Source organism: Clarias gariepinus, chromosome 23 (genome assembly GCF_024256425.1).
Source record: "Clarias gariepinus isolate MV-2021 ecotype Netherlands chromosome 23, CGAR_prim_01v2, whole genome shotgun sequence".
Lineage (NCBI taxonomy): Eukaryota > Metazoa > Chordata > Actinopteri > Siluriformes > Clariidae > Clarias > Clarias gariepinus.
The window spans coordinates 19,251,005-19,261,505 of NC_071122.1; the positions used below are offsets into that span (position 1 = coordinate 19,251,005).

The 10,501-nt window shown below is 37.9% G+C and overlaps 1 protein-coding gene across 2 annotated transcripts in view; it reads right to left on the minus strand.

Moving 5' to 3' along the window:
- Window positions 1–10,002, minus strand: part of ncoa3 (nuclear receptor coactivator 3) — a 42,212-nt gene extending 32,210 nt beyond the window's left edge. For both annotated transcript variants that reach the window (XM_053483887.1, XM_053483886.1), the window contains exon 1: window positions 9,844–10,002. The gene's annotated coding sequence lies outside the window, so the exon portion shown is untranslated. The remainder of the gene's footprint in view (window positions 1–9,843) is intronic.
- Window positions 10,003–10,501: the final 499 nt, after the last annotated feature.

Below are 10,501 nucleotides of genomic sequence, written 5' to 3' on the forward strand. Positions count from 1 at the left end.
GCGAGTGACATCATGGAGCCATGCCGACGTAACGAGAGACATTAGACCAGGAAGTAGTCTTGTTTACCACAGTGCAACCTATCAGATGGGCTACGTGGGCTATTCTTAGCAGCACAGATCACGATGATGGCTTAGCAGAATCACAATCAGACCACGATACGCAGTTTAGTCATTACTTGCATACTATTCAACAACACTAAATGTATTGAATGTCTTTATTTAAGAAGGAAAAAAAGTATCTGTTTTTACAGAAGTAAAAAGGCAACACTATTTAGGGCAATTTATGCCCAAACACATGCTTCTACTGTTTGTGAAATTCTCAAACTGGGACAAGACATGCACCAGTCTAAAAATAAGTGGCATTAATTATTTATGGAAATTTCTGCAGGACTCTTAATTTAGCCTTAACTTGACCTTTAACAGAAACCAGATTTCGATTCGACAAAGTTTCGATTAGACAGGGATTCAGAAGGAGGTGGCCGATCTTTGTACTTCCACTCTTTTAAGTTTTAGACAAAACTAATGTTCCTGAAGTTAACAATTACTCAGAATGGGACATAACATGCGCCAATCTACCGCATAAGAGACACTAATTATTCACGGAAATGTCTCGAACGCACTTGATTTAGTTAAAACTTTAATAATGGTGACAGAAACCCACGTAACAGTATGTACAACAACAAAGAACTGAAAGCATCATCATGAGGAAACATTTCTTCTGCCTGGTAAAACTTGCCATTGGCAACCCAGCACTTCCTGGAACAACACAACCGCATTTTGTCTGTGCATGTGGGTGTGTGCGTGTGTGTTTGTCACTCAACGTTGACCCGATGACACACATCACAGTAAGACCAGTTTGCGACCGAGATCTGATGTCCGATTTCATGAAAAAGCCAATACCTTTCTAGGCTAAAACGTAGCATCTCCGGCGCAATGGGAAATACTGTGAAATTCCGAAAACAGAGATAAAAGGAGCAGCATGGAAAGGAATAATGAGGATTTTAGTATATGTTGTGTATAACTGTTTCATAATTCAGTTAATTTTCCAGTTTATTTCAGTAACTGCATTTAAATTACTTATTCAGCTTGCTGTTATATTTTAAATGTCATTATATGCATTACGTCTTTATTTTGTTCTTGGTTGTTTTAGTCGGTGAAAAGAAAACAGAATATATCAATTGAAAATTCAAATAATTACTAAGGATGGGAATCACCAGGGAGCAGCCGCAATCACAAACAATGATTTATATTGCAATTCTGTAAATATCCCGATTTTATTTATTTCCCGATTTTATTTATTTATATTAGATTATGTCACAATTTTAACCAAACTTTGCAAATTATTTGCTCCTACCACACAGGACGCTCACGTGCAACATGTGCATAGTTTAGTGCACCCCATCTGTAGGATTGAGGCAACATTTTACCACCTCAAATGCAAATGTATAACTATATAAAAAAATTTTTTTAAAAAACATTAAGAAAATCGATTTTAGAGTCAGTGTGGCAATGAATGAATTGCCACACAAAAGAATCGCGATACATCACTAAATCAATTTTTTACCCCCCATCTTTAATAATTGCTCCTATGCACTTTAAATGTTAAAGGCAACAACAACAACAAAAAGACATTGTTACCTGTGATTACATGCACAATTATTTAGAGATACCAACGCTGATATTAATTAGGTCAGTGTATGTTAAAGGATGACATGGCACTTTTTTTTCTGGATGTGTTCCAACCAACTGTAAGTAAACAGAAAGGCAAACAAATCTTGTGTGACTGCTACATACCGATTAACAGCTCCTCCTTTTGTAATGACAAAAGAAAACTGGCCTGCTCCTGGTTTGGTTTTAATAGGTCTTAAAACTCAAGAAGACTTGAGAGTTCAACACTTCACAGTTTATCTAGATAAGAAGCCAAGAGCAAAACAAAAGATAACTGCTACCAGAAGCAAATTATTATAGATTTTTGGGCTAATTCGTTTGAAACTTTTTCTTTTAAATATTTTCAAGTATTACAAACTACAAAAAGTATCAAAAACTTTGAAATGCTGTGTAACTCATACTAAGCCGTTATAAAAAAATTTTTAAAGCCAATGTTCTGCTCCACATTGCACCAATTACACAAAAAAAGGGAAAAAAAAGAAGCGATAATCTTTTAAAATATGAGTATTTGCAAGAGGTGCAGTTTACATTTTCCGTGAAAATAGTCATATAATTTAAATTAATATCCATTTTAAAGAAATGTGATTTAATACTAAATAAAAAACCAAGGGTTAAAATTTATTAAATCAACCGCCCAAAAAAAGAATAAAATTTCATTAATTCTTTAAGCGCACAGCTCTATTGTCCATCATGTCCAACTGGCATATCAGCTTGGTGAATGCTATGTTTGCTCTGGCCGAAGTGCAGTTTTCAGGGGCAACTCCATCAATGTTTAAAAAAGGAAAATGCCCCAGCTAAACGATCAAAACAGGAACATCTAATTATTCATTACCAGAGAAACATTCCATAAGAATGAAACGTTTAAAAAATTTTTTTAATAATAATAATAATAATAATAAACCTGTTTTATCAACAACCATAATGCACCCCTTTAGTATTTATTGTTTGTGTTTAAAGTATTTGACTTTTCAAGACCTTCAAACGAACCCGCACTTTGAAAAGACCTAAAACTTCTTTAGTTACTTTCCGACCTGGATCAGAGGACCTGAGGTTTTAACAGAGTGAAATTCAGAGCACCAGTAAGGTGGTGGGGAAGCTGGCAGAATGAAAACAAGGTGGCTACTAAGCAGTTCAGAAGTTCATCAAGAGTTGACGCGCACTCTTTCTCCTTCTCTCTCTCTCTCTCTTTCCTTCTTTCCACGCACACTGATTGACACAGAAAGCATCTGGTAACGTTTATGCCGCTACTCCGAGCTTTTTCTCTCCTTTTATATTAGGGGGCCTGTAACATAACACAAACACACAGCTACCTTTTTTACAGCAGTAACAAGAGCGGACCCCTCCTAGGGACTCATTCAGGTAAACTTGGTTTACGAGCATTCTTCAGCAGAGCAAGAGAAAGCAGAAAAACGAGAGACTGAGAAAGCCAGGAAGAATTGGGGGATTGTTGGCTTCTCGCCACACGGTCCAGAATATAACACGACGCGGTTTAGAACATAAACAACAAACTGTTGTGCTCGATATTTACAAAGACGTGCTACAAAAAAAGGCCTTGGTCTCGAAAAACTCGCTGGCTCCATCGCGGGTTGTGTTTGCGGTTTTTGTCTGCGCTAAACAACACGGCACATGCAGGATACATCAGGGCTTAATCTACAACAGATGAACCTGACAATGACTCTAAAGACACTCAAACAAATACACATCATCTCTACATCTAGATAGTTTTTTTTTTTAGCAGCAACAAGACCAAAGTAGAAAAATTCACCTTTCTAATCTTTATTGTAGGTTAATATTGCTTATCGCGGCACATATCTTGCTAGGAATAGCTAAGAGATTTTACATTTAGCTGGTGCCCACAAAAGCTGCATATTAGCTGCTTTAATAATTACTTCATTGAACAGTCATCACAACGATACCAGGATAAACACTGTGCGTGTGCGTGTTTGCGTGTGATCTGTCATAAGCCCCATCTAGTTCATCATCACAAACCTGACGACCTTGAGTTGTGCACGCAGGAGTGTCGTCATGGCAACAGGACTTTACACAAGCAACCACAGCTGGACGCAACGTACACATTCCTCCTAAATTTGAGCCTGCGCTGTTGTGAACTGAGGAGAGTCATAAACTTCCACACACACAAAAAAAAAAAATTCCATACAGAACCTCTGTGACTCCTACATTTCCGACCAATTTGAGGCATCTATATACAGTATATATATTTAGTTTTTTTATAATGAAGTGTAAACTTTTGCCCTGTCACAAATGCTCAAAGTCATGTCTCATTAACATTTTCACTAAAACACCAGTCATTTTTTATGAGCCGCTCTAAAAGCCAAATCTCAGAAAAAAAAAAAAACTCAGTAGTATTTTTTTTCAGTTAGTTACACAAGGGCCCTTTGTATTACCCATAATGCACTGCAAGTACATACGTTTAAGCACTCTGAAGTGTCTTACATTTACATTTAGGCATTTGGCAGACGCTCTTATCCAGAGCGACTTACAAAAAGTGCTTTAATGTTTACAACATTGGATACATACTTACACGTCTTGGAGGCTAGCAACAAAGGCGTGAAATCAGGACAGTGTCTTTTAGAGACTGGAATCAGTCACCTCCCGATACAATATCACAATACCTTGAAGCCAATTCGAATAAAATTTTGATTTCTACAAATATCATGATTTTAAAAAATACCCCCATTCGATGTTATATTCTCCCTGAATTTGTTATAACTTTAAAGAAAAGTTTAACGATTCATTAAATAAATCTTATTTCTTATAACATTCCTTTTTTTTTTAAATACACACTTACTTTAAATGCAAAGTTTAACATTTAACTTTAAATAAAATTTAACAAAAAAAAAACTACAATTTTGCTGAGCAACTCTATATCTGTGTGTTATTGTATGTCACCAGCCATGACTATTATTTTCAAACAAACAGAGCAAATAATTCACTCCTAACACACGGGATAAAAATGTGTAAATATTTTCAGAAGCCTCAAAAGTTTTAACACTCAACTTGACAATGAGCAGTGCGTCCTCTAACGTGAGCATGTGGAGCACAATTTTTGATAATTTACCACCATGAAAAATGCATTTCTGTTGCGCTACTCAGACGTTTCTGCACCCGGTACAGAATCACGTATATCTGACACTGATCCTCGGTCACGGCCAATCAAACTGAAAACCAGCTAATTCTGGTCACTGGTTGATTGACCAGTTTGTCTCTATTTTAAATGTAAAAAAAATAGTTTTTTTACATTGGATCAGTGTGATGATGCAACAATCACTACACAAAAGAATCGCGATTCATAGCTAAATAATTCTGAAAAGCTTCTTTAGGCCAAATTCTAGTGCACTATATAAAAAAACTATACTAAATTTAATTAAATGAAGTCAGAGAAAAGAGCACAAGTTGAAAGTAAAATAAAAAAGTATGTAATTAGTATCAAGTAATTATTGAAACTTTTTTTCTTTGAGGACTCTTTAGTCTTAGATACAATTTGTGCAGTTTTATAAGGAAATTGACTACTAAGTTTTTCTGAGGAGTTTGACTGTCACACCTGCTTCTTTTCAGCATGCAAATTCCAGTAGCATCCATTTTGTTTTTTGTCTGAAAAAGGGGTTGTTTATATACTGCGCTGCTTTCTTTTTGCCCCCCCAAATCATTTTTTGTAACTTTTAATTCTGTGTTAAATACAGATGTTTGGAAATCAGAAATGTTTCTGTACTAACTCAAAAATATGGTAAAATAATAATAATAAAACAAAAACAAGCTGTATGTCATATGCATATGAATATTAGCCATTTTGATCATATAAAATTGATTTACTGAATAATATAACTCAGGTTGTGACACATACCTGTCTCCACACAGATGAGTAACACACATGACCAGCTACTTACAGCATCACGTGCTACCACGACAGGAAACCATGGCAACCATGGGTAGACAAATCAAAGCAGAATTACGTTTGCTATTGCGAATTGCTATTGATAACTGCTCATCATTTTGGATGACATGGGAGGGAGGAATAAAAATCCGCCTCTATGTGCACGTTTGGCCATGCTAGGTGATTTCGTACCTAGAATCAAACGCAACCATGAGATGAAGAAAATGAAACAAAAAGGCGGCATAGCTTTTTACATGCATCCTTTCTTTTAGCGTTGTTTCCCTGCCGCGTGAGAAAGTGAGGCATTGCAGGAAAAATGATTTAAATCCAGAACTTTCTGTACCCTGGTTGAAAGTCTGCGTTCATTTCCAGTTGCATAACTGTACCTGTGAATGTGGGTGGAGTTTTCTGCAGGCTCTTTCTCACGCAAGGCTAGTGTTAAGAGTAAACACTGATAATAGCAGCAACAATGGAGGAGCTTCACCGTCTGGATTCAAGTTTTACACAGCATTCGGTGTTAGTCAGAAAGAAATAAAGCAACAAGGAAAAGATAACTTTTATTTCTATTTTTTCATTGCACTTAGTAGGAATGTTATCAAAATCAAACTATTGATAAGTGCTCGGCCTTGCTGTGTGGTACAAAAACCTTGATTCTAGCTAGATGGTTTTGTTTGTTTTATGTTATTTTTCCATGACAGAAATTTGACAATATTTTTTTTTGCACGCCAAACTGTGTGTCTTCTTGTAGATTACAAATCAGTAGTCTTACGTGGCATGTCTCTGTAATCAAACAACATAGCTAACAAACAAGTTCTGTCGGTGTCAGGTATTTCTGACGCAAACATTCTTTAAAGTCAATGCTACTAGAACAACTGGAAGAGCCTGGTCAGATGCTTAACTGGCGAGGTATTTCACTGCATCGGATTGAAGCGAACACTCAAAAAAAATACTGTGTGTTCGGTGGCAAACTGCACGCGTGACGCGCATCACTAGAGACAACATTCAAATAGGCGCAGAGCAGGAAAATCGTTGCAGCCACATTACGAGGTTATACGCGGCGCTTATCGGGTCCGAACCTGACAAGAATGTAATAATAACTTTGGGAGAAAGTGGTGTAGCAAAGTTACTGAAATGCAATTATGCTGTCTGTGCCATGTACACGTGTATGAGGAATTTTTTTATTTTTATTTTTTCTTTGACACGCAGTGTAAGTGTGCACAAATTTGTAGGTGATACTGTGTGTATTTTTTTTAAACAAAGAAAGGAAAGGCTGGAAAAAAAAAGGCTGAAATCACATTGAGTGGAGGAGTTTAAGAAGCAACAGCGCTCTGCAACACCTTTAACTAGCCTGAGGCAAAAAAAGCCACCACCAAGGCCAAGGTATCAGATTTCAATTGGGGCAACAATCAAGCTGTTGTTTTAGCGCACTGTCATCAGCAGCTACACTGCACACCCTAATTTTAACACACACACACACACACACACACCTAATATGCTCTCCTCTTTAGAAGCAATTGTCTCACATACACACTATTTTCTCTCTCTCTTTCTCGCTCACTCACTCACACACATATACACACGAAAACAAGCTCTGACTGCACACTAAAAGAATGCCACCAATTCAAGCTCTCGTACGGCACTGGTGGAAAAAAAAAAAGAAAGGAAAAAAAAAAAAGCGTACGTCGACAAAAACACAGTGTGCCAAAGAGAGGTGATGAGACACTTTTCACACTGCACTCTATTGGTCCTCGGGCACAATCACGAGCGCTACGGCTACTCGAACTCCGGGACGGATCTCCTGCACGGTTCCTAACGTACCGAATTAAACTGCACGACAGCCGACACAGTGCTCCGCTTCGAGCGGGTGTGTTCCTGCCGTGTTGACGCAACACCACAAAACTGGTCTGTCTGCTGCAAGCTGAAACTACCACTGAAACCTAGCAAGTCCCTAGAGAAAGACGCAGCGTTAATGAGTGACAGAACGTACGGAAAAAGGAAAAAAAAAGTGCACGGAGGTGGAGGGAGGAAGCTGTATCCACGAACGCCTTCAGCCGCCGACCCCCAGCTACAGTCAAAGAGTCTGACACAAGATTGATTCATAGTTAATGCAGCCTGACACCCCTGCGAGTGTGAGAGAGACGGAGAGAAAAGAGAAGATAAAGGGGAGAGAGGGAGGGAGGAGGGGGCTCGGCTTGCGGTCAGTGCGAGGAAGAGTTCAGAGGGTCTTTTCCCACACACCGAGAGAAGCGCATGGCTCACTGTGTGTGTGTGTGTGTGTGCGCGCGCATGCGTGCATGCATGCATATGTGGAAAGATAATCACAATTTCTTCTTTTTATCTCATTCTTCAGACGTGATAGCAATAACAATAGCAACAACTGGGAAAAGTGCTGAAATGCATTTCCAGAACTGAACACAGCTCTAATCTAAAACTTTTACCCCAAGAAGCAAGATATTACAAATGTAAACACACCAGACAGGAAAATCATCTCCTCCTAAAGGATCTAGCAGGATTTTGTTGTTACGTTCTTCCTATAAGTGACAAAATAATATCCCATATTAGTCAAATGTGTAATTGAGCACGATCCTCGAATTCTCAAAGTGAATCACCAATATCTATTTATCTAACAAATAAAATTAAAAAACCTGTCCGTCCTGTACATCTTTCTAGTGAGACGTCATCTATCTGCACCTCCATGTGGCACTGATAAGACAGAAAACTGCATGCAGAGAGAGAGAGAAGGAGGAGAGAGGGAGGGGTGAGAGAGAGAGAAAAGCAAAGCAACCCTTATGTACTGTATAAGCACAACACTGCTGTGTGATACCTCACACACATTGCAAACACACACCCTCTACACGTCAGTGTGTATTAGTAACACAGTGTGTCATTGCTTAATACTAACTACTGAATCTGAATCCTACACATGCTACTACGGTGTAGGACTGTCAAAGATAGATAGATAGAGTACTTAATTAATCCAAAAGGGAAATTGTATAGTTACTGCAGCCAGTTCACAATTATACAACAATTAAGCAAAAATAAATAAGGTAAAGTTAATAAAACAAATAAAAATAAAAACTAAGACGAGGAAAAGATGGAGTCAAATAATACAAACATACAGTTTCCATATACACAATCATGATGACTGTGTACTGTACGTAAGATGCACCAGCAGGTTGAAATAGTAATAATAGAGAGAATAAAACAACACACTGAAATATTAAATCATGGTAACATGTACAGTATAAACAGGATGAAGACGATGACGATTATGATAACGACGATTATTATAAGAACCAAAACGTCATCAGAAACTTATGACACATTCTAAGACTGTCAGCGTGACCGAATTTTAGTTCATGGTCCAGGATGTTACACGATGCGGATTGGTTAAATGATACATTTTCAACCACTACAAACACACACACACAAACAAACACACTTTTCTTCAACATCTGTCACGTGCCTTTATAATCACACAATGCAAAGTTAATCTAAAAAAAAAAAAAAAAACATAAAAAGAAAATACATGTTAGTGTATCGAGGACTCTTTCTGCAAGTCTGTTGATACTTTTGCATGTGGGCTAGTGTGTGTAGCTTGACACAGGAAGTCATGAATAAAAAAACAAATCCATTAGAATTACTTTATGAGTTTAATTAAAATCTTCATCTTAACTAAAACAGTTTTAGAAAACTCCACCTAGTCATGTTCAGAAGACTGATCAGAGCCTAGAGTGTTCATTACAACTTGAACTTCTTCATCCTGATTGTGTGTATGTGCGTGTGTGTGTGTGTGTGTGTTTTAAATCGCTTTAAAAAGAGCAACTTCCTGGTCGAGACTTATTATCGTTCAATTTGGAAATCTAAGATCTGGTAAGGAAGGTTGAAAGAAAGGTGTGTTTTAATGATAATGAAGAAAGATTTAGGAGTGTGTTGGTGTTTTTATGATCTTCAGTAAATAATAATAATAATAATAATAAAAAAGCAGATCAGAAACGTGCACGAGACGAGAGTGTAAGCAAGTTTGTACTTTCACTTTTCCTAACACGCAAATCAGGAAAATATTCATCTAATGCAGTGATAAAGACTCAGTTTCAGAGAGAAACAGAGTAAAAAGACAAAAAGAAGAAGAAGAAGAAGAAGAGAGTGAAGAAGAAGAAGAAGAAGAGCAAGTACATTGTGAGTCAAGAGCTCGCGCGCGACGTATAAAAAATAAACAACAAGCTTTAAACGCGCTCGTGAAGACCGTAACCGAAACGTAGGAAATGTTTAAACATTCTTACCGGGTTAATATCGTGTCCACTTCATAAAATAAACAACAGACACACACACAGCAGTTTCCTCGTTTAAGCCACTTCGAAACGCTCCGCCATCTTCCGCGCGAGCTCTGTTTGTTTAAATGGGAAACACTCCCCGAGCGCAACGAGAGCAAGAGAGAAAGAGAGAGAGAGAGAGAAGCCTAGCACCAAGTGGCGCAGTGCACTCTGGGTAGTGTGGTTCTTCGGTTCGTGGAGTCTACGCGCAGGCTCGGGATGATAGACTACAAGTTCACGAGCTCCCCTTCAGATCACAAACAGCCAACTAGGAGATAGGAAGTTGTAGCGATATTAGAGAAAAAATATATAGTACGTTTATTTTTAGCACACCCAGAGGAGCACGTAGGCTCAGGCTGTCCCTTCTGTGTGTGTGTGTGTGTGTGTGCGCGTGTGTGTTGAACTTGTTGAACTATGTGCTGAATATTAATTAAGCATTTAATCTGCAGTTGTGTTTTCTTCTAAGTTTGCAAATTCAAATACACAAAAAAACATGCAAATATAATTAACAAACGCATCAACTTCTTATTTTAACAAATGTTTGAATTCTGTAAAGCTTATATTAGTGGCACAGTGGCTTAGTCGTTTATCACTGTCTCCTTGCACCTCCAGGGTCCGGGTTCGATTC